This window comes from Coregonus clupeaformis, chromosome 8 (genome assembly GCF_020615455.1).
Source record: "Coregonus clupeaformis isolate EN_2021a chromosome 8, ASM2061545v1, whole genome shotgun sequence".
NCBI classification, from domain to species: Eukaryota; Metazoa; Chordata; class Actinopteri; order Salmoniformes; family Salmonidae; genus Coregonus; species Coregonus clupeaformis.
Window position 1 is genome coordinate 13982276 of NC_059199.1, and position 25382 is coordinate 14007657.

A 25382-nucleotide genomic window follows, 5' to 3' on the forward strand; every position below is an offset into this window, starting at 1 on the left:
CTCCCACAGCTACCATAGACCACACCCTTGGGGCGGGTAATTCGACCTGAGACAGAAGATGCCTCTAAGCCAACTTCCATATTCAAGACCCGAGACTGGGGCGGCACAGAGGGGTGGGACCTGCACAGTCAATCAGGCCATAGCGACAGCTTGGCATAGTCAGGTACAGGGGTTGAACCTACATTCATTGCAATTCAGGAGATTCATTGAAAGTCAATTAAATCATTGAAAAGTGATGTTTATCTTGGTAGTTGCTTTAGTACTCACTAGCAACGTTTCCACAACGTAGACCACATCCCCCTTTTGTGCTCCCAGCCATTCTCTGCGTGGGTCTATAGAACGGATGGAGAAAACTCTCCCTCAGCCTCCCATTCACAGTCAGTGCCTGGAGAGTACGTTGCATCTAAATAGTGTTGTTGCTCTGAAAAGAGCAGACAATCTTGAAATCAATCCAGTTGCAAGCCTAATGCCTTACAGAAAATAGCAATGATAGCAAAGTCCCCCCCAAACCACCTCCATGATACGATCATCCCAGCTGTTTGGGTCCTACTTACTCCTAAGGGTTGCTAGTAAAATGAGAGCTGTTGTTTTTACCGTTCCCCATATAGAGGAGCCCCAGTGTGATGAATATATTAGATTTGCATGGAAATCTGTGAAAGATATTGTTCCAGTTTGTAAACACCAAAGAATGCATTTGTTCTGTATTGATATATCTGTATGTATATAATAATTAAATAATAATTGGTCATTTAGAAGACGCTCTTATCCAGAGCGACTTACAGGAGCAATTAGGGTTAAGTGCCTTGCTCAAGGGCACATCGACAGATTTTTCACCTAGTCGGCTCGGGGATTAGAACCAGCGACCTTTCGGTTACTGGCACAACGCTCTTAACCACTAAGCTACCTGCCGCCCTATATATATAGATGATAGTTACAGTCACTAATCTGTTATGGTGCCCTTTACTTCATATTTTTCGAATGGACAAATATAAAATGCCCTGTGACTGCATGTACCTTATACACTGAAATATATGATATGCTATATTTTTTTATCGAAAGTTGTTTGAATGAACTTGCATGACTATTTTTGTTTTTGAAAAGTCATATCTTTCAATGTCACATGTCCAACTAGTTGTGTAGGAACACAGACTTCCTTGTTTTCACAATGAACTGATTATCATAGTTGTCTATTCTTATACAAGCTTTGTATACCGGCTGCATAACCACACACACGCACGCACGCACGCACACACGCACACACTCTCTTGTCTTACAGCCAAAGTCCAGACCCTGCTACGGTATTCTGATTCAGTTCTCTCCTCATTCAGGTGGCAGCTGGCCTCTCCAAGCAAACATACCATCAAAGCCAGAATACATGAAGTGCTGATTCTGCAGAAGGCTGCTTGCTATTTTTAAATCTTTGACACAAAATAGAAGGAAAAAAATTATAATTAGAACCCCGGGAAGCAATGGCGTGTACACACACACACACACACTCCCTCTCACACGTACACACACACTCTCACACGTACACACACACACCCTCTCACACGTACACACACACACACGTACACGTACACACATGAGAGTGTAGGCCCGCTGCCAGCCAGCTGATTTGGAATATTGGCGAGGTGTTTCGAGGAATCTGATGACTTTATAAAGCAGATGGGATTTGTCGCTAATGAAATTGTGAAGGGACGTGGCGCCTTGGGCTTTAGCGAAACGCCCGACCAGCGTGCCAGTTCACCACGATAAGGGGGTGTATTTATGGTTTTCCTCATCCTCAGGTGTCTCACCTATTTTGACTTTTTCTATGTGTCGTCTGTGCCCAGTCGGCTGGGCATTGAAGAAGTGAGCAATGTCAGCAGCTCTCATGGGGTTGCTCGAGTTGTGACATGGATTGAAGTTGACATTACACTTATTTCGTTCCCCCCCTCCCCTTCCCCCTTCTGACAGATACATTGTTGTAAATACGCCTCTTTCTGGAGCTACTGGGTATGCAGGCTTTTGCTCCAGCCCTGCTTTTACACACCTGATTTAGCTAATCAATGTTCTGCAGCTAAATCAGGTGTGTTAGAGCAAAAACCTGCTGGGCCCAAAATGACTTGTTGCTCTTCCTCCTCTACCTGTGACAGGATTACCTGGGAGACTCCCATTGGTTGTCAGGTGGTTGCCAGGTGGTGGTCTCAGAGCAGAGAGCTACCAGGCTAGCTTGATGTTGCCCCCTGTGAGTCGGCATGTTGTAAAATGAGGCCATGGTCACCACTGTGACCAAAGGATTCATATCCAAGATGGCATAGCAGTGCGGTCGTGTTTTCTGTAGTGTTCTCATGTAAATAGCCAGTTTTTTTTTTTTTTTTGTCTTTTTCGTATATATTTCTCAATCTCACTTTCCATCCTTTAACTAAATATACTTTCCTGCAACCCGCCTCACCCAATGTGGAACGGATTCTATTATTTCTTCATACATTTCTATCCAGAGCCTCAGGCTGAAACTTGCCAGCTAGCCAGCTAACTAGCTACTTGCTATTAGCCACCGTTAGCGGTCTTCACCATTGTCCGTGGCCGTGGCCTGCACTACCTACCAGCCAACTCTAGCCTGGACAATTATCGGCCAGTCTGCACAGTCTGCACATCGCACTATCGAGCCAGAGCATATCGGATTTTCTGCCGGAATCACTGGAAATTAACACCGGATCATCGCAACTAGCTAACTGCAACCGAATGGCTGTTGTCGTTGTTGGCTAATCACCACTGACCTGAAGCTAACCTCAGTTAGCCTTGAGCTAGCCTCAAGCCAGGCCCATCTCCCAGCTATCTACCTCTCTGTCAACCGGACAGGACCTCCTAGTGTTGACACGGAGCCCCGCCGAACAATCACGACTGGTCTGCCAACGTAATCGTCTGATGTGGTTTCAACAGGCTTCCCGTTGCGACGACCACGAAGATCCATCTGCTAGCCCTGGCCCGCTAGCACACGCAATCAATAGCCGTGCCTCCAGCTTAGCGTAGCAGCCACTGAACTGCTCCCGGACTCACCTATTGCTGTTCACTGGACCTTATGATCACTCAGCTACACAGCTGATGCATGCTGGACTGTTCCTTTATACGGTACCCCATCCTGTTTATCTGTTTAGCCTCAGCTCAATCTTTCGTCGCCATTACCAGCTGTTGTCTTAGCTCTCTCGAATAACACCTGTGACTGCTTTATGCCTCTCTCCCATGTCAATATGCCTTGCCTATTGCTGTTTCGGTTAGTTCTAACTGTACTTTTTCAATGTAGAGCCCCCAGTCCTGCTCAACCTGTCTCAGATAGCTCCTTTGTCCCACCCCCCACACACGCGGAGACCGGCTCAATCGGTGCCTCCGGTGATGCTATCTCTTTCATCTTTACCCAACGCTTAGGTTTACCTCCGCTGTACTCATATCCTTCCATATCCTTGTCTGTACATAATGCCCTGAATCTATTCTACAATGCCCGGAAATCTGCCCCTTTTTTTCTCTGTAGCCAACGCACTAGAAGACCAGTTCTTAAAGTCTTTAGCCGTATCCTTATTCTACTCCTCCTCTGTTCCCCTGGTGATGTAGAGGTTAACCCAGGCCCTGTAGCCCCCAGTATCACTCCAGCTCCCCAGGCGCTATCATTTCTTGACTTCTGTAACCGCAAAAGCCTTGGTTTCTTGCATGTTAACATCAGTAGCCTCCTCCCAAGTTTCAGTTATTCACTGTGTTAGCACACTCCACCAACCCTGATGTTCTAGCAGTGTCTGAATCCTGGCTTTCCATTCCCAACTACAACATTTTCCGTCTAGATAGAACTGCCAAAGGGGGCAGAGTTGCAATCTACTGTGGAGTTTGAGCTTCTACTTCTAAAAATCCACCTTTCCAGAAATAAGTCTCTCACTGTTGCCGCTTGCTACAGACCCCCCTCAGCCCCCAGCTGTGCCCTGAACACCATATGTGAATTGATTGCCCCCCATCTATCCTTAGAGTTCGTATTGCTTGGTGACCTAAACTGGGATATGCTTAACACCCCGGCCGTCCTACAATCTAAACTAGATGCCCTCAATCTCACACAAATTATCAAGGAACCTACCAGGTACAACCCTAAATCCATTAACATGGGCACACTCATAGATATCATCCTGACTAATTTACCCTCTAAATACACCTCCGCTGTCTTCAACCAGGATCTCAGCGATCACTGCCTCATTGCCTGCATCAGTAATGGGTCCGTGGTCAAACGACCACCCCTCATCACTGTCAAATGCTCCCTAAAATACTTCAGCAAGCAGGCCTTTCTAATTGACCTGTCCCGGGTATCCTGGATGGATATTGACCTCATTCCGTCAGTAGAGGATGCCTGGTTGTTCTTTAAAAGTGCTTTCCTCTCCATCTTAAATAAGCATGCTCCATTCAAAAAATTCAGAACTAAGAACAGATAAAGCCCCTGGTTCACCCCAGACTTGACTGCCCTTGACCAGCACAAAAACATCCTGTGGCTTACTGCATTAGCATCGAACAGCCCCCGCGATATTCAACTTTTCAGGGAAGTCAGGAACCAATATACACAATCAGTTAGGAAAGCAAAGGCTAACTTTTTCTAACAGAAATTTGCATCCTGTAGCACTAACTCCAAAAAGTTTTGGGACACTGTAAAGTCCATGGAGAATAAGAGCACCTCCTCCCAGCTGCCCACTGCACTGAGGCTAGGAAACACTGTCACTACCGATAAATCTACGATAATCTAAAATTTCAACAAGCATTTTGCTACGGCTGGCCATGCTTTCCACCTGGCTACCCCTACCCCGGCCACCAGCTCTGCACCCTCCGCTGCAACTTGCCCATGCCCCCCCCCCGCTTCTCCTTCACCCAAATTTAGATAGCTGATGTTCTGAAAGAGCTGAAAAATCTGGACCCCTACAAATCAGCTGGGCTAGACAATCGGGACCCTTTCTTTCTAAAATTAGCCGCCGAAATTGTTGCAACCCCTATTACCAGCCTGTTCAACCTCTCTTTCATATCGTCTGAGATCCCCAGAGATTGGAAAGCTGCCACGGTCATCCCCCTCTTTCGCAACAAAGCCTCCTTCACTCATGCTGCTAAACATGCCCTCGTAAAACTGACTATCCTACCGATCCTTGACTTCGGCGATGTCATTTACAAAATAGCTTCCAACACTCTACTCAGCAAATTGGATGTAGTCTATCGCAGTGCCATCCGTTTTGTCACCAAAGCCCCATATACTACCCACCATTGTGACCTGTACGCTCTCGTTGGCTGGCCCTCACTACATATTCGTCGCCAAACCCACTGGCTCCAGGTCATCTATAAATCACTTCTAGGCAAATCCCCGCCTTATCTTAGCTCATTGGTCACCATAGCAACACCCACCCGTAGTATGCGTTCCAGCAGGTATATCTCACTGGTCATCCCCAAAGCCAACACCTCCTTTGGTCGCTATTCCTTCCAGTTCTCTGCTGCAAATGACTGGAACGAACTGCAAAAATCTCTGAAGCTGGAGACACTTATCTCCCTCACTATCTATAAGCATCAGTTGTCAGAGCAGCTTACCGATCACTGCACCTGTACACAGCCCATCTGTAATTAGCCCACCCAACTACCTCATCCCCATATTGTTATTTACATTGTTATTTATTTTGCTCATTTGCACCCCAGTATCTCTATTTGCACATCATCTTCTGCATATCTATCACTCCAGTGTTAATACTAAATTATAATTGTAATTATTTTGCACTATGGCCTATTTATTGCCTTACCTCCATAACTTACTACATTTGCACACACTGTATATGTCACGATCGTCGAGGAGTGAAGGAGACCAAGGCGCAGCGTGTGAAACGCACATGGTACTTTATTAAGTTAAAGCACGACAAAACAACAAATCAAAGCGACGAAAGTGAAGTCCAAATAGTAACAAAGACTAAACAGGGAACAATAACCCACAATGCCCACAGGAAAACATGCAGTATAAATATGGCTCCCAATCAGAGATAACGAGCCGACAGCTGACACTCGTTACCTCCGATTGGGAGTCAATGACCAAACCTAGAAATAAACGTGACAGAAATGCAAACATAGAAAATCACCCAAAACCCAACAAAACACAATACACCCTGGCTCAAATACCAAAGTCCCGGAGCCAGAGTGTTACAGTACCCCCCCCTAAAGGTGCGCACTCCGGGCGCACCAGCACTCAGTCTCGGGGAGGGTCTGGGTGGGCGTCTGTCCACGGTGGCGGTTCTGGCCCTGGTCGTGGTCCCCACCCCACCTTAGTCACCACCCGCTTCCCTAGCCTCCTCCACATGACCACCCCCCAATTAAACCCCACTGGATTAAGGGGCGGCACCGGACTAAGGGGCAGCACCGGACTAAGGGCAGCACCGGACTAAGGGACAGTACCGATAAGGGGCAGCACCGGGCTAAGGGGCAGCACCGGGCTAGGGGGCAGCACCGGGCTAAGGGCAGCACCGGGCTAAGGGACAGTACCTGACTAAGGGCGGATCCTGGCTGGCTGGCTCTGGTGGATCCTGGCTGGACGGCTCATGGCGCAGGCTGAAGGATCTGGCTGCTCATGGCTGGCTGACGGATCTGGCTGCTCATGGCTGGCTGGATGGATCGGGCTGCTCATGGCTGGCCGACGGATCTGGCTGCTCATGGCTGGCCGACGGATCCTGGCTGGCAGAAGGCTCTGGCTGATCCTGTCTGGCAGAAGGCTCTGGCTGATCCTGTCTGGCAGAAGGCTCCTGGCTGATCCTGTCTGGCAGAAGGCTCTGGCTGATCCTGTCTGGCAGAAGGCTCTGGCTGATCCTGTCTGGCCGGAAGGCTCAATACAGACGGGCAGTTCCTGCGGCGCTTGGCAGACGGACAGTTCAGACGGCGTTGGGCAGACGGGCAGTTCAGGCGCCGTTGGGCAGACGGGCAGTTCAGACGGCGTTGGGCAGACGGACAGTTCAGGCCCGTTGGGCAGGCGGCAGACTCTGGCCGTCTGAGGCGCATCGTAGGCCTGGTGCGTGGTGCCGGAACAGGAGGTACCGGGCTGAGGACACGCATCTCAGGGCTAGTGCGGGGAGAAGCAACAGGGCATGCTGGACCCTGGGAACGCACATAAGGGCTAGTGCGGAGAGCCGGAACAGGGCATGCTGGACCCTGGGGACTCACATTAAGCCTAGTGCGGAGAGCGGGAACAGGCCGGGCTGGGCTGGCGGCGCGCACCGTATCTCTGGTGCGAGAGGCGGAACAGGCGGGCTGCGCGCACCGTATCCTGGTGCGTGGAGAGGAACAGGCCGGGCCGGGCTGGCGGCGCGCACGTATCCCCCGGTGCAGTGGCGGAACAGGCCGGGCTGGGCTGACGCAGCGCACGTACTGGTGCGGGTGGCAGGATCAGGTCGAACCGGGCTGGCGACGCCCACCGTACACTTAGTGCGAGGGACCGGAACAGGCCGTACCGTACGGGACACACACTACTGGCTGCACCCGGGACTAGGAACGGGCCGGACCGAACTGGTTACACACCCCAGTACCTCACGCCGTGCCTCAACACTTTCCTTCCTGCTTTGACACCAGTAGCCCCCTTGACCTGGTAGCCCACTGAATCCGTCCCTTCTCTGCCTCCGTCAGCCCCCTTAACCTGGCAGCCCTCTGACTCTGCCTTGTGGCAGCCTCCTGCTGCTCCGTCGCCCAAGCCATGTGCCCCCCAAAAAATTTTTGGGGTTGCCTCTCGTCCTTCCGACGATGATGGTCCTGCTGATGCCGTTGCTCCTGGACGCGCTGCTTGGTCCTTTGATGGTGGGTTATTCTGTCACGATCGTCGAGGTAGAAGGAGACCAAGGCGCAGCGTGTGAAAGCGAACATGGTACTTTATTAAGTTAAAGCACGACAAAACAACAAATCAAAGCGACGAAAGTGAAGTCCAAATAGTAACAAAGACTAAACAGGAACAATAACCCACAATGCCCACAGGAAAACATGCAGTATAAATATGGCGCCCAATCAGAGATAACGAGCCGACAGCTGACACTCGTTACCTCCGATTGGGAGTCAATGACCAAACCTAGAAATAAACGTGACAGGAAATGCAAACATAGAAAATCACCCAAAACCCAACAAAACACAATACACCCTGGCTCAAATACCAAAGTCCGGAGCCAGAGTGTTACAGTATATATATTTTCTATTGTGTTATTGACTGTACGTTTTGTTTATTCCATATGTAACTCTGTGTTGTTGTTGTTTTTACCGCACTGCTTTGCTTTATCTTGGCCAGGTCGCAGTTGTAAATGAGAACTTGTTCTCAACTGGCTTACCTGGTTAAATAAAGGTGAAATAAAAATAACAAAATAAATTTAAAAAACTGTGCGGCCCTTGCCAAAACTAATCTCAGCCCCACATCTCTGACAGAGACATCCACGACCCAATCGCCAGCCACCCCCCAAAAAAATGTGTATGTGTGTGCAGTGGTGTAGTGGTGCCTGGAGAAGTGGGTATACTCAAATATTGCCAAGAATTTTCCATAGGCCCGCCCGTCGAAGGAAAGGCTCCCTGTGTGAAAAATTATATGAGAATCTGTGACACACTGAATGACCTAAAATGCTAAATCCCATATTGGTCTTTCACAGTCAGACCAACCCAAGCTGTACTGTGCAAGTACGCTAATAGTAGGCCAACTATTGAAACAGATAAATGAGGCTGTCAACTGAGTCAGAAATTCACAGGTTTCAATATTTTTCCATATCTTTCAGGTTTTTGCTCTCAAAGACACACTTTTTTAATAGAAAAACAACATTGGATGTTCTAAGTCCATAACAACATTTAAACCACATCAGGAGACAACTTTTGAGTTCTGGGAAAAATCTAAGAAATGTAGTTACCCTTTAATTCAAGTGCACAGGCACCTAGCACTGTTGTTTGGTTAGGGGTGTTTCTGTAGCACATGAGATGGATTTGCTAAACAAATGGCCACTGGATTGATGCAAATAATCATGATATCATTCTGCCAGGTAGGCATAGGCTACTTTGTAGCTAGTTGACATTGTCACGTTCGTTTAAAGACGGGTCAGACCAAGGCGCAGCGTGATATACGTACATGTTTATTTACACTGAATAAACACACGACAAAACAACAAACAAACGAAACGTGAAGTCCTAAGGTTGTACATACAACGAACCTTACCCGGAACAAGATCCCATGACACACTAGTGCCAATAGGCTGCCTAAGTATGATCCCCAATCATAGACAACGAGCGACAGCTGCCTCTGATTGGGAACCACACCGGCCAACATAGATATACACCTACTAGAAAAACAACATAGAACATACACAACAAAGAATATACACACCCTGACTCAACATATAAGAGTCCCCTGAGTCAGGGCGTGACAGTACCCCCAAAGGTGCGGACTCCGACCGCACAACATAAACATAACAGGGTAGGGGCCGGGTGGACACTCCGCCTCGGAGGCGGATCCGGCTCGGGGCGTGACGACCTCTCACTCTCCGCCTCCCTGTTGCGCCCCTGGTCTGGTCTGGACCTCGGCGCGCTGCTTCCCCTCTTCTTCCTCCCACGATACGCTAGGCCCTGTCTGGACCCTGGTGTGGGAGACCCCGAACCTGGAGAGGGGCTGACGTCATGGTCTGGACTGGAGCCGCTGACCGGAGCTGGACTAGGCACCGGTGGAGCGGACTGCTCTGGCTCCGGAGTGGAGCCACTGACCGGAGCTGGATCAGGCACCGGTGGAGCGGACTGCTCTGGCTCCGGAGTGGCGCAGCTGACCGGAGCTGGATCAGGCACCGGTGGAGCGGACTGCTCTGGCTCCGGAGTGGAGCAGCTGACCGGAGCTGGATCAGGCACCGGTGGAGCGGACTGCTCTGGCTCCGGAGTGGAACAGCTGACCGGAACTGGATCAGGCACCGGTGGAGCGGACTGCTCTGGCTCCGGTGGAACGGGCACAGGCCGTGCCGGACTGGACAAACGCACCACTGGTCTGGTGCGAGGAGCAGGCATGGGCCGGACCGGACTAGGAACACGCACCACTGGCTTGGTGCGAGGAGCAGGAACGGGCCGGGCCGGACTGGCGACGCGCACCACTGGCTTGGTGCGAGGAGCAGGAACAGGCCGGGCCGGACTGGCGACGCGCACCACTGGCTTGGTGCGAGGAGCAGGAACAGGCCGGGCCGGACTGGCGACGCGCACCACTGGCTTGGTGCGAGGAGCAGGAACAGGCCGGGCCGGGCTGGCGACGCGCACCATTGGCTTGGTGCGAGGAGCAGGGACAGGCCGGGCCGGACTGGCGACGCGCACCACTGGCTTGGTGCGAGGAGCAGGGACAGGCCGGGCCGGACTGGCGACGCGCACCACTGGCTTGGTGCGAGGAGCAGGAACAGGCCGGGCCGGACTGGCGACGCGCACCACTGGCTTGGTGTGAGGAGCAGGAACAGGCCGGGCCGGACTGGCGACGCGCACCACTGGCTTGGTGCGAGGAGCAGGAACAGGCCGGGCCGGACTGGCGACGCGCACCACTGGCTTGGTGCGAGGAGCAGGAACAGGCCGGGCCGGGCTGGCGACGCGCACCATTGGCTTGGTGCGAGGAGCAGGAGCAGGAACAGGCCTGGCCGGGCTGGCGACGCACACCACTGGCTTGGTGCGAGGAGCAGGAACAGGCCGGGCCGGACTGTGGAGGCGGACTGGAGGTCTGGAGCGGAGAGCTGGCACAACCCGTCCTGGCTGAATGCCTACTTCCACACAGTATGTGTGAGGCATCAGCACAGGACGCACTGGGCTGTGCACGCGCACTGGCGATACAGTTCGTAGAACTGGCGCAGGATATGCGGGACCGAGGAGGCGTACTGGACACCAGGAGCGTTGAGCCGGCACACCCCGTCCTGGCTGGATGCCCATCTTCGCATGGCACGTGCGTGGTGCAAGCACAGGACGCACAGGACTGTGCCGGCGCACTGGCGACACAGTACGTAGCTCCGCATAACACGGAGCTTGCCCAGTCATACGCCTCTTCGCATGAGTACAGGGAGTTGGCTCTGCTCTAACCCTAGGCTCCGCCAACCACCCTGTGTGCCCCCCCCCCCAAAATGTTATTGGGGCTGCTTCTCGGGCTTCCTCCTCGACCGGCCTCCTCCGTGTTGCCATTGCTCCTCTCCTGCCTGGGCATCTACCTTAGCCCATGGTCCTTTCCCCGCAAATATCTCCTCCCATGACCACAAATTGGCAACCTGTGACATGGCCATCCGCTCCGCCTGGGCACGCTGCTTGGTCCTCGTTTGGTGGGATCTTCTGTCACGTTCGTTCATTGACGGGTCAGACCAAGGCGCAGCGTGATATACGTACATGTTTATTTACACTGAATAAACACATGACAAAACAACAAACAAACGAAACGTGAAGTCCTAAGGTTGTACATACAACGAACCTTACCCGGAACAAGATCCCATGACACACTAGTGCCAATAGGCTGCCTAAGTATGATCCCCAATCAGAGACAACGAGCGACAGCTGCCTCTGATTGGGAACCACACTGGCCAACATAGATATACACCTACTAGAAAAACAACATAGAACATACACAACAAAGAATATACACACCCTGACTCAACATATAAGAGTCCCCTGAGTCAGGGCGTGACAAACATTTAATTGAAAAAGGTATTGGGAAAGACTTTCCATCTACCAGATTACGGTTAGGTCTATCATTAGCATTGCTATACTTTCCCTGTTTCTTAATTGTTTGAAAGCTGGACATTTTACTTAATATTATGAACATGTCTTACCTTGCTTCAAAGTAGCCTACAGCCAAAATATCACCATAGAAACGTGGAGGCAATTATTTTATAAAGACTTCCTCATAACTTTTGTTGACAATTTCGATACCTTTTGGAAACAAAACACGTTTTATAAGGAGGATGGGATCCACCCAAATCATTTGGGTTCCTGAATCCTTTCACAGCATTATAAGGCTGCGTTGAGACAATGACTTAGCAATGACCCAAGCCCAGCTCAGCTAATCCCTACCATTGTGATGCGGAGTTGTCAAAATGATTCAGCAAATGTACATTACATCAGGGGCGTCGGTAGACACAATGTGGGTAACCTGGTTTGTGTCCCTCTAGCTGCCCTGGGTTCCTCTGCTGATCCTGCAGCTGTTGTGTGCAGTGATCATGTGCCTAGGATCCAGATTTATACTGTTAGCACTGAGCCAGTGTGCCCTAGGAGGAAGTCCACTGTGTGCAGCTCACCCTGCACTAACATAAAGAACATGAGCACATCTACTGCTGCTAAGCTTCCCAGTAAAGCAATAAAAACAAGTAAGCATACCAAAAGAAAAGTGCTCAAAATAGCCCACACTAACATATGTAGCTTAAGAAACAAGGTTCATGAAATCAATAATTTGCTAATAACAGATGACATTCATATTCTGACTATCTCTGAAACTCACTTAGATAATACCTTTGATGATACAGTGGTAGCAATACAAGGTTATAACATTTACAGAAAATATAGAAATGCCAATGGTGGGGGTTTTGCTGTTTATATTCAGAACCACATTCCTGTGAAGATAAGAGAGGATATCATGTTAAATACTGTTGAAGTAATATGGCTACAGGTTCATCTGCCTCACCTAAAGCCAATTCTGGTGGGAAGCTGCTATAGACCACCAAGTGCTAACAGTTAGTATCTGGATAACATGTGTGAAATGCTTGATAATGTATGTGATATCAATAGAGAGGTACATTTCTGGGTGATTTAAATATTGACATGCTTTCATCAGGCTGCCCACTGAAGAGAAAGCTTTGAACTGTAACCAGTGCCTGCAACCTGGTTCAGGTTATCAGTCAATCTACCAGGGTGGTTACAAACAGTACAGGAAATAAATCATCAACATATATTGATCATATCTTTACTACTGCTGCAGAGATTTGTTTGAAAGCAGTATCCAAATCCATTGGATGTAATGATCACAATATAGTAGCCATATCTAGAAAAACCTAGGCTGGGCCTAATATTGTGTATAAGAGGTCATACAATACGTTTTGTAGTGATTCCTATGTTGTTGATGTAAAGAATGTATGTTGGTCCGTGGTGTGTAATGAGGAGCAACAGACACTGCACTTGACACATTTATGAAATTGCTTATTCCAGTTAATAATAAGCATGCACCCATTTAGAAAATGACTGTAAAAACGGTTAAATCCCTGTGGATTGATGAGGAATTGAAAAATTGTATTGTTGAGAGGGATGAGGCAAAAGGAATGACAAATAAGTCTGGCTGCACAACCGATTGGCAAACGTATTGCACATTGAGAAATCATGTGACTAAACTGAATAAAAAGAAGAAGAAACAACACTATGAAACAAGGATAAATGACATAAAGAATGATAGTAAAAAGCTTTGGAGCATCTTAAATGAAATGTTGGGAAAAAAGTCAAACTCGACACCATCCTTCATTGCATCAGATAGCTCATTCATCACAAAACCAACTGATATTGCGAACTAATTTAATAATTTTTTCATTGGCAAGATTAGCAAACTTAGGCATGACATGCCAGCAACAATTGCTGACACTACACATCCAAGTATATCTGACCAAATTATGAAAGACAAGCATTGTAATTTTGAATTCCGTAAAGTGAGTTTGGAAGAGGTGAAAAAATTATTGTTGTCTATTAACATTGACAAACCACCGGGGTCTGACAACTTGGATGGAAAATTGCTGAAGATAATAACGGACAATATAGCCACTCCTATTTGCCATATTTTCAATTTAAGCCTACTAGAATGTGTGTGGCCCCAGGCTTGGAGGGAAGCAAAAGTCATTCTGCTTGTCACGATCGTCATAAGAAGCAGACCAAGGCGCAGCGTGATAAGCGTACATTCTTTTAATGAGTACACACACGAACAAAACAATAAACGATACGTGAAGTCCTAGGGTTAAACACAAACCTTACGGATCAAGATCCCACAATACAAAAGTGCCAACAGGCTGCCTAAGTATGGTCCCAATCAGAGACAACGAGAATCAGCTGCCTCTGATTGGGAACCACCCTGGCCAACATAGAAATACAACGATCTAGAACGAAACATAGAAAATTAAACATAGAAACTAACACCCTGGCTCAACATTAAAGAGTCCCCAGAGCCAGGGCGTGACACCGCTACCTAAGAATAGTAAAGCCCCCTTTACTGGCTCAAATAGCCAACCAATTAGCCTGTTACCAACCCTTAGTAAACTATTGGAAAAAATTGTGTTTGACCAGATACAATGCTATTTTACTGTAAACAAATTGACAACAAACTTTCAGCATGCTTATAGAGAAAGACATTCAACAAGCACAGCACTTACCCAAATGACTGATGATTGGCTAAGAGAAATTGATGATAAAAAGATTGTGGGGGCTGTTTTGTTAGACTTCAGTACGGCTTTTGACATTATCGATCATAGTCTGCTGCTGGAAAAACGTATGTGTTATGGCTTTACACCCCCTGCTATAATGTGGATAAAGATGACTTGTCTTACAGAACATAGAAGGTGTTCTTTAATGGAAGCCTCTCAAACATAATCCAGGTAGAATCAGGAATTCCCCAGGGCAGCTGTCTAGGCCCCTTGCTTTTTTTCCATCTTTACTAACGACATGCCACTGGCTTTGAGTAAAGCCAGTGTGTCTATGTATGCGGATGACTCAACACTATACACGTCAGCTACTACAGCAACTGAAATAACTGCAACACTTAACAAAGAGTTGCAGTTAGTTTCGGAATGGATGGCAAGGAATAAGTTAGTCCTGAATATTTCCAAAACTAAAAGCATTGTATTTGGGTCAAATCATTCACTAAACCCTAAACCTCAACTACATCTCGTAATGTATAATGTGGAAATTGAGCAAGTTAAGGAGACTAAACTGCTTGGAGTAACCCTGGATTGTAAACTGTCATGGTCAAAGCATATTGATACAACAGTAGCTAAAATGGGGAGAAGTATGTCCATAATTAAGCACTGCTCTGCCTTCTTAACAACAAGGCATGTCCTACAGGCCCTAGTTTTGTCGCACCTAGACTACTGTTCAGTAGTGTGGTCAGGTGCCACAAAGAGGGAATTGGGGAAATTGCAGTTGGCTCAGAACAACACGGCTGGCCCTTAAAAGAACACAGAGAGCTAACATTAATGACATACATGTCAGTGTCTCCTGGCTCAGAGTGGAAAAGAGATTGACTTAATCACTGCTTGTTTTTGTAAGAAGTGTTGACAAGCTGAATGTACCGAGCTGTCTGTTTAAACTACTATCACACAGCTCAGAAACCCATGCATACCCCACAAGACATGCCACCAGAGGTCTCTTCACAGTCCCCAAGTCCAGAACAGACTATGGGAGGCACACAGTACTACATAGCGCCATTACTACATGGAACTCTATTCCACATCAGGTAACTGATGCAAGCAGTAGAATCAGATTTAAAAAACAAGTACAAATACACCTTATGGAACAACAGGGACTGTGAAGAGACACACACAAGGGTATAGACACATGCATACGTACACATTGTGATATTGTTGTATGGTGGTATTAAACATTTTGTATTGTAGATAGGTAGTGGTGTAATAATGTCATATGATGGACTGTTTAATATTTAGTTTTATATGTAATGTAAGTGCTTTAATATGTTTGGACCCCAGGAAGAGTAGGGAGTAGTGGTGAGATGCTTTGCTCCAAACGCTTCAGCCTCCCCCTCCTCTCCTACCCTAGACACACACCCACACACACACACACTACCCTGGAAAAACAGACACAGTCGCCCAGCCGGGTCACCACGGAGCCTGCCGGCTCTAATAGGTGTGATTGGAGGAGGCAGGAGGCAGCTGGATGTGGTGGGATTTGACACTCTATCATCACCAGGGAACTAGGGGGAGAGCAGAGATAGGGGGGACACTTGGAGTCAGCGGTTTCCACGCCAACCACTCAGCGGGGTTAATTACTTTACCAGCCAGGTGCCCTGGCCACTGATGGCCAATGGGGTCGTTGCCTGGTGTTGTGATTTGAAAGAGTAACTTTCTGCTCAGTGGATGACAGGTCTGTCATTATCTCTGATGGAAGGGGGAAAAACAGTGTGAAATGTCTTGTCGGACATCATGTTTCCTGTTTGTTTGATACCCACGCATGGATGAGCCATTCAACTCGTTCCCACCCTTGTGCGAGCGTCTGCTTATTGAATGATGTTGTGATTATTGCATTGTGTCTATACGTTCAGATCCCCATATGTCAGTGCAATGTTTTCGATGATACTGTCTTTGATTAAAGAAGCAAATAAAGCTGCCGCCCGTTAGCATTAGCGTTAGTATCAATCACCCGAACCCAACAGCAAACATCAAACAACCTCTCCTCTCCACGAAGGTCCTAGATATACTGTAGAGTTACATCTCTTCACTGTTATTTACTATGTCCAATTACATGTGTTGTGCTTCCCCACAAGGGCAAAGTCCCGGGGAAACAACACGCGGAACCACTCGGGTTGTTGCTTTTTATGGCCTTATTTATATTCCATTTGATTTGTTTATGCACAGGGAATTGAGGTGGAGAATCCGTGGGAAGTTATGCAAATACTTTGTTTAAAATCACCCAAGTTGAGTAGCTACTCACGTCGAGTCGAGTTCAGAAACGTCCATCCGCGTCACTATTCTACTTTGTTGATGGTCCTTTTCCGTTGTGACCTACACTCTTAGAAAAAAGGGTTCCAAAAGAGTTATTCGGTTGTCCCCATAGGAGAAGCCTTTTTGGTTACAGGTAGAACTCTTTTGGGTTCCATGTAGAACCCTCTGTGTAAAGGGTTCTACATGGAACTCAAAATGATTCTTCAAAGGGTTCTCCGATGGGGACAGCTGAAGAACCCTTTTAGGTTCTAGATATCACCTTTTTTTCTAAGAGTGTATCTCACAGTTTCCGCTTTTCCTTTGAGGAAACAAGCTACCACTGCACCAAAATGGCTCCCGAGGCCCCACTGTGAGGCCGGCGTCAGAGGATGTTGTGGAGGGAGGGATGGAGAGTTGTGGTGGGCCGATAAGCAGAGAGGCCACGCTGGGGGTCAGCACACTGTCGAGGTGTACAGTGTGATCTCTATTAAGATAACAGGGTGGGCCAGAGAAATAAGAAGAGACAGGAGCCACTGATATATGCAGTAAGGGGATAGACACCACTGCCCTGGACCGGCTTGTACCTTGGGTAAAGTTGTCCTCTCCTGGATGGTAACAGACCTGGATCAAATACGTATTTTGTTTTCTTTCAAATACTTGAAGTGCTCTTGATTTAGCTCGCCAGGCATTGTGCAGTTTTAGGACTATTCTGTTGGTTCCATTGTGCCTGACAAGCTAAATCAAGCACCCCTCAAGTACAAAATATGCATTCGACCCAGGTCTGGATAGTAAATAGGTCATCTTCAGTATATATATATATATTTTTTTGCTTTTACATGACAGTCAATTGACGTGTTGTTAGATTGAGCATCCTCCAACACTCATACTCAATCTTTGGCGTAACTATTGAAATGGTGAATTGTGCTTGTTTGCGTGCCTCTCCTTGCTGAGCGAAGCCCCATCATGCACATTGTCGTCAAGAGCGTTTCAAGTTGGAGTTGGCTGCTCCAGTGCATCACCTCAGGGCATCCCTACCTGCAGGGCCCCCATTACTCCAGTGTGTGACAACCATCTTTAGAAACTGCCAGCTTTGTCATCTAGAACTCCCACACACTCCTTCTTGATCAATGCACCACTGTCTCACTCAGGCAAAATGAGCCATCCAACAACCTGGTTAGTCACTCGCTTTCTTATCCCATAGGGAAAAAAAGACCTGGATGACTAAAGCTTGAGCTAAATGTTACAGGAAAATATAATTTTTCAACCGTGAGTAATGGTTGAGCTATTTCTGTCGATTGAAATGACACACCTGCATGAGTTTAGTCACGCATTAAGCCTTTAAAAGCAGGTTAGGGGCGACACATTGAGCGACCACGTCATTCCAGACTTTGTGATTAAACCATGGAACTAAATATTGCTGCCACTTTATAAAATAATGATGTAATTCGTGTACGGGCACAGGGTGACTTATTTTCCACAGTGATTGGCCTTATTAAATGTTTATAACTTATGATTGGCTAAAGAAGTACTTTAACTTGCCCTAGGTACAATACATCAATTTATTGTAAAGTGAGTAGCTCACAAGGCATGCAGTTTAAACTGTGATTTGGAGATTTGTTGTTTCCCAAAGATGTCTTTCTCCTTCAGCGGTACTGTGATATTGTGATAATGTTCTTGTTATTTAATTGTATATTATGCTGATATTTTGTTGTTTCTTAGAGTGTATGAATGAATGTTCAGATACTAAACAAACATATCAGGACTAGACATTAACAAATTACTATCTTTACATTAAATAAATGTTTATTTCATGAATTTATTTGCAGCTTTTACATTTTCACAGATCTCAGTGTTTGTAGAATCCATGTCAAAATATCAAAAGACATTAATTTCCTTAAAAGCTCCAACTTTTGTCACGAAATCACATCAATTGTGTAAGCAGGGACGGCTTGTTCAATAGGGCGATATGGGCGACGCACTGCCAAACGGGAAAAGGAAGGGATTTTTTTTCTAATCAATTATAAAAAAAAAATTATATCACGGCAACAGCAGTTATCAGTGTTCACGTCTGATCTGACAGCCACTAAATGTCAAATCAGGCTAAAGTCGTGCTTCAAATGGCCCCGCCCGTTTTTGGGCGATTTCAGTCAGGTTGAAAATCGCCCAGAAGTCTCTCATAGCCTGTCATGTAAAATCTATTTTTTTCACATTTCAAAGCTTTCAATACATTCTCTATGGGTGTCTGTGGGCTTGCACTTACGCGCTTCGTCATACATAACGTAACCACGAATGAACGTAACTAAGAAAAGACCAGGTAGCAGCCTCAATCAATTCACTACTACTATCAAAATGGCTAGGCTTCAGTCCAACTCGATTGTGTCTTTGAAAGAAGTTCCTTTTTGTCGGCGAACAAATTAAGATAAATTGGCAACGAAACAATTAGGACCTCCCAGACCAAATTTAATAATTCAACAGGTTTCTACTAAAGGCGGAAAGTCCTACACCCGAGGATTTTCCAAAAATTGGTACGAACGAAAAAGACATTGCCACTCACTCAACTGGATGACGAGGGATACAGGCTAGCTGTCCGCCGCCACAACGATGAGGTTAGTGTTGATAATCACAAGTTTACTGGATGTGGATATGGTGTAATAAAGGCAGTTTATTCAGAGGTAAATATATCTGGAATCGCGTTCACGGACCCGTTCGTCAAACTCTTAGGGGAGCTATAAATTAAGCCCCATTACTTACCATATCAGATAAGAGAAATTGCTGCAGCTACATATATTTTACATCCTGGCCCTACATAGTTCACTATTTGCATCACTTACCAAAATATTACATGTGGTCATATATGCTTGGAAAGTGGAGATGCCATAGAACGTCAAAAAAGTAAACATTGCTGGAGACACATTGTCGTTTTGGAGAAGACATCGCGTTTGCTAGCGAAGAGATTTGTTGTGGCAAATGAACTTGGCCTGGGAATTGCCAGGAACCTCACGATAAGATATATGCATCAGCATTGCGAGTCTCATGATTCTATACGTATTGCGATTCGATACTGTGATTTTATTGCGCACCATATGTCTGTTGCAGAGGGATCAGAAAGCCATGAGAACGAGTTTTGATCAGTCATGGAAATAAAAGTGCTGAAAACTAATTGGCTCCCAATGTGAAAAGATTGAGAACAAGCTATGAAGGAACAATAATGGTGTTTTGGTGCAGGTACAGCCAACTAGCGCTAAAATATTGCGATATTGTCAATACAGTATATCGTAAAGTATCACTATGTAACTCGATTTCTTTCACCCCAATCACTCAAATTAACGGTAAATAACTGAATTGTTTGCCCCACATTTAGCTAAGATGATTAGCTAGCCAGCTAAAATGTTTTATTTAGTTAGCAGTCGCATCTACAATAGTTTACTGTCAATAACATGTCTCCAAAAATGACGTGGTGTCTCCAATTGTGTTGACATTTTACAATTGCAATGCGCATCCATGAGTATCCACTTTCTGTAGCTCAGCTGGTAGAGCATGGTGCTTGTAACGCCAAGGTAGTGGGTTCGATCCCGGGACCACCCATACACAAAAATGTATGCACGCATGACTGTAAGTCGCTTTGGATAAAAGCGTCTGCTAAATGGCATATTATTATTATTATTATTATTATCTGAAGAGAGCCCCGAAACATTGTGTGCAGACATTTTATGCAATAAATGAAGTAGGTTCAATCTAGTAGTTCTGATCTTCTGATTGGTCCTGATGAGTTGGGCGAGGTCACCTCCAGGCTACTGTCACTGTTGCATTGGCTCTGAGTCGGGTTCTCTGTCTTCAAATGTTCAGCCTAAGAGAGGGGATTTTTGTGTGTGTGTGTGTGTGTGTGTTTAACAGTGATGATGTGTGTGTGTGTGTGTGTGTTTAACAGTGATGATGTGTGTGTGTGTGTGTGTGTGTTTGTGTGTGTGTGTGTCCTCAGAGCAAGAACTCGTGAGTTGGAAGAACTGAGAGGCCTATGGCGTGGGTGTTGTCCTTGGCCACCTGCTGACAAGGCTGACAAGATAGGACCCTTTTGTCCATTGTTATTGGATAGGAACAGAACTTATAACCAGCTCCTGACCTAAATAGATCTTAGCACAACATTTTACTCAACATATCATATTCCATATTCACTATAACAAATATATTTACTACGACATTAGCAAGAACCGCCACATCCTCAGCCGGCTAATCCAGTGTGTGAAGTTTTGCGGAGTGTTTGAGTTAGCTTTGCGAGGCAAAGATGAAACTGAGGGCTCCACCAACCCTGGTAAGCCAACACTTTTGAGATCAGTCAATAAATGCTTCTGGTATTGACTTATATGCTGCCCCTGTCTTCATGTTGTTGCTGGACATATCTTTTTTTTAAATGTGTGTAGGTCACCTAAATCATCAGAAAAATTGCCCCTCCTGAGAATTTTTTCAGGAGCCGCCACTGTGTGTAAGGTAAGAATGAGTTCAAATCAAATGTTATTTGCTACATGCGCCGAATACAACAGGTGTAGACCTTACAGTAAAATGCTTATTTACAAGCCCTTAACCAACAATGCAGTTTTAAGAAAAAAAAGGGTTAAGTAAAAAATGCAAATAGTCCGGGTAGCCATGATTAGCTGTTCAGGAGTCTTATGTCTTGGGGTTAGAAGCTGTTAAGAAGCCTTTTGGACCTAGACTTCGCGCTCTGGTACCGCTTGCTGTGCGGTAGCAGAGAGAACAGTCTATGGCTAAGGTGGCTGGAGTCTTTGACAATTTTTTAGCTCCTTCCTCTGACACTGCCTGATATAGAGGTCCTGGATGGCAGGAAGCTTGGCCCCAGTGATGTACTGGACCGTATGCACTACCCTCTGTAGTGCCTTGCGGTCGGAGGCTGAGCAGTTGCCATACCAGGCGGTGATGCAACCAGTCAGGATGCTCTCGATGGTGCAGCTGTAGAACTTTGTGAGGATTTGAGGACCCTTAGCCAAATCTTTTCAGTCTCCTGAGGGGGAATAGGCTTTGTCGTGCCCTCTTCACGACTGTCGTGGTGTGTTTGGACCATGATAGTTTGTTGGTGATGTGGACACCAAGGAACTTGAAGCTCTCAACCTGTTCCACTACAGCCCTGTCGATGAGAATGGGGGCGTGCTCAGTCCTCTTTTTTTTCCTGTACTCCACAATCATCTCATTTGTCTTGATCACGTTGAGGGAGAGGTTGTTGTCCTGGGACCACACGGACAAGCCTCTGAACTCCTCCCTACAGACTGTCTCATCGTTGTCGGTGATCAGGCCTACCACTGTTGTGTCGTCTGCAAACTTAATGACGGTGTTGGAGTCGTGCCTAGCCATGCAGTCATGGGTGAACAGGGAGTACAGGAGGGGACTGAGTACGCACCCCTGAGGGGCCCCCGTGTTGAGGATCAGCGTGGCAGATGTGTTGTTACCTACTCTTACCACCTAGGGGCGGCCCGTCAGGAAGTCCAGGATCCAGTTGCAGAGGGAGGTGTTTAGTCCCAGGATCCTTAGCTTAGTGATGAGCTTTGAGGGCACTATGGTGTTGAACGCTGAGCTGTAGTCAATTAATAGCATTCTCACACATTTTTTTTATTTTGCCTTTATTTAACCAGGTAAGCCAGTTGGGAACAAGTTCTCATTTACAACTGCGACCTGGCCAAGATAAAGCAAAGCAGTGCGATAAAAACAACAACACAGAGTTACATATGGGGTAAAACAAAACATAAAGTCAAAAATACAACAGAAAATATATATATACAGTGTGTGCAAATGTAGCAAGTTATCGAGGTAAGGCAATAAATAGGCCATAGTGCAAAATAATTACAATTAGTATTAACACTGGAATGATAGATGTGCAAGAGATGATGTGCAAATAGAGATACTGGGGTGCAAATGAGCAAAATAAATAACAATATGGGGATGAGGTAGTTGGGGGGGCTAATTTCAGATGGGCTGTGTACAGGTACAGTGATCGGTAAGGTGCTCTGACAACTGATGCTTAAAGTTAGTGAGGGAGATAAGAGTCTCCAGCTTCAGAGATTTTTGCAATTCGTTCCAGTCATTGGCAGCAGAGAACTGGAAGGAATGGCGGCCAAAGGAGGTGTTGGCTTTGGGGATGACCAGTGAGATATACCTGCTGGAGCGCATACTACGGGTGGGTGTTGCTATGGTGACCAATGAGCTAAGATAAGGCGGGGATTTGCCTAGCAGTGATTTATAGATGGCCTGGAGCCAGTGGGTTTGGCGACGAATATGTAGTGAGGACCAGCCAACAAGAGCGTACAGGTCACAGTGGTGGGTAGTATATGGGGCTTTGGCGACAAAACGGATGGCAATGTGATAGAGTGTTGGAGCCTATTTTGTAAATGACATCGCCGAAGTCAAGGATCGGTAGGATAGTCAGTTTTACGAGGGCATGTTTGGCAGCATGAGTGAAGGAGGCTTTGTTGCGAAATAGGAAGCCGATTCTAGATTTAACTTTGGATTGGAGATGCTTAATGTGAGTCTGGAAGGAGAGTTTACAGTCTAACCAGACACCTAGGTATTTGTAGTTGTCCACATACTCTAGGTCAGACCCGTCGAGAGTAGTGATTCTAGTCGGGTGGGCGGGTGCCAGCAGCGTTCGATTGAAGAGCATGCATTTCGTTTTACTACTAAATACGTAGGTGTTCCTCTTGTCCAGGTGGGAAAGGGCAGTGTGGAGTGCAATAGAGATTGCATCATCTGTGGATCTGTTGGGGCGCTATGCAAATTGGAGGGGGTCTAGGGTTTCTGGGATAATGCTGTTGATGTGAGCCATGACCAGCCTTTCAAAGCACTTCATGGCTACAGACGTCAGTGCTACGGGTCGGTAGTCATTTAGGCAGGTTTTCTTAGTGTTCTTGGACACTGGTGGTCTGCTTGACACTGGTGGGACTATGGTGGTCTGCTTGAAACATGTTGGTATTACAGACTCAGTCAGGGACATGTTGAAAATGTCAGTGAAGACACTTGCCAGTTGGTCAGCGCATGTTCGGAGTACACGTCCTGGTAATCCGTCTGGCCCTGCGGCCTTGTGAATGTTGACCTGCTTAAAAGTCTTACTCACATCGGCTACGGAGAACATGATCACATAGTCATCCGGAACAGCTGATGCTCTCATGCATGCTTCAGTGTTGCTTGCCTCGAAGCGAGCATCGAAGTGATTTAGCTCGTCTGGTAGGCTTGTGTCAATGGGCAGCTCACGGCTGTGCTTCCCTTTGTAGTCTGTAATAGTTTTCAAGCCCTGCCACATCCAACGAGTGTCGGAGCTGGTGTAGTACGATTCAATCTTAGTCCTGTATTGACTCTTTACATGTTTGAAGAGGCAGTTTACTCGCTCGCCGTCGGATCCTTACAAGGCACCCCGACCTACGTCCACGATATCTCTGTCTCTTTCTCATGCGAATGACGGGGATTTGGGCCTTGTCGGGTGTCTGTAGAATATCTTCGCGTCCGACTCGTTGAAGAAAGAATCTTCGTCCAATACGAGGTGAGTAATCGTTGTCCTGATATCCAGAAGCTCTTTTTGGTCATAAGAGACGGTGCCAGAAACATTATGTACAGAATAAATTCCAAATAACGCGAAAAAAACACACATAATAGTACAATTAGTTAGAGGGCTGTAAAACGGCAGCCATCTTCTCCGGCGCCATTCAGAGTTCAGTGTTTCCCTACAACATAATTCAAACGTTCATGCCTTATCATGATACAACACTTCTCATTGTCTTTAGTTGACTCTCTGTTAGGGACCGATTCCAGTTACTCTTCAATGGGCTTTTCCCAGTCTGGCTCGACTGTCTTATCCCAAAGAGTAGGGCTGCTCACTCCGATGACACAGCAGGCGATCCTCCGGCTGGCATTCCCACTCCGTGGGCTCTCCTCATCCTCCCCATATCACACTCCTTTTCATGGAGGACGATGGAGCGCCCCACTACCGACTCAGCCCCGAACAGTGTGGCAGGGGCTTTGGGCAGCATGCAGATCTGTCTGCACTCGGGTCCAAAGTTGTCCAGGTCTCCCAGGTGGTTGGGATGGTTCGCCCCCTGGGGGTTGAAGTGGGGCCAGCGGAATCACAACTCTCACTCAGCGGTGGATGTGGATGGCACTTTCCACATTGACGGGGAACCAAATTCTTGGTGGGAAATCCCTTTAGGTAGACCATTATCTGCAGAAGGCCGTTTGGGTAGGCCTGCTTGAAGAGGACCTGCCCACAGACCTTGGGTTGACCCTGGGGTAACATAGGGCTAGGTTTAACCTCACAGGTAGAGTAGAGGGTGCCAATTAAGTCATTGACCTGAGACATTTTGTCCTCCATTTTTGAGTCTGCCTCCTTGCAAAGCACACTGTCCCACCACTAACACAACATCTATCAAAGGGTGTATTGTGTTCCATTTTTGTCTATCCTGTAACAGAATGGTATGTGTAAATATATGTAATATTATTGGAAAGGGTAGGTGCACTGGTTACATCTGTGCATCATCACAATAGCAACACAAATGGAAAAGTGTCTACAACCACAACCTTCTTGCAGATTCTTGGATCAAAAATATAATTGATCATAATTGTCTAATAACACAAAGGGCCTAGTGCATTCAGAAAGTATTCAGACCCATTCCCTTTTTCCAATTTTTTTTGCATTACAGCCTTATTCTAAAATTGATTAAATTATTTTTTCCCTCA

At 46.8% G+C, this 25382-nt stretch overlaps 1 pseudogene; it reads right to left on the reverse strand.

Annotated features, from left to right (window-relative positions):
* Positions 1-24461: 24461 nt before the first annotated feature.
* Positions 24462-25017, reverse strand: LOC121571025 (annotated as a pseudogene).
* Between the last annotated feature and the right edge of the window lie 365 nt (positions 25018-25382).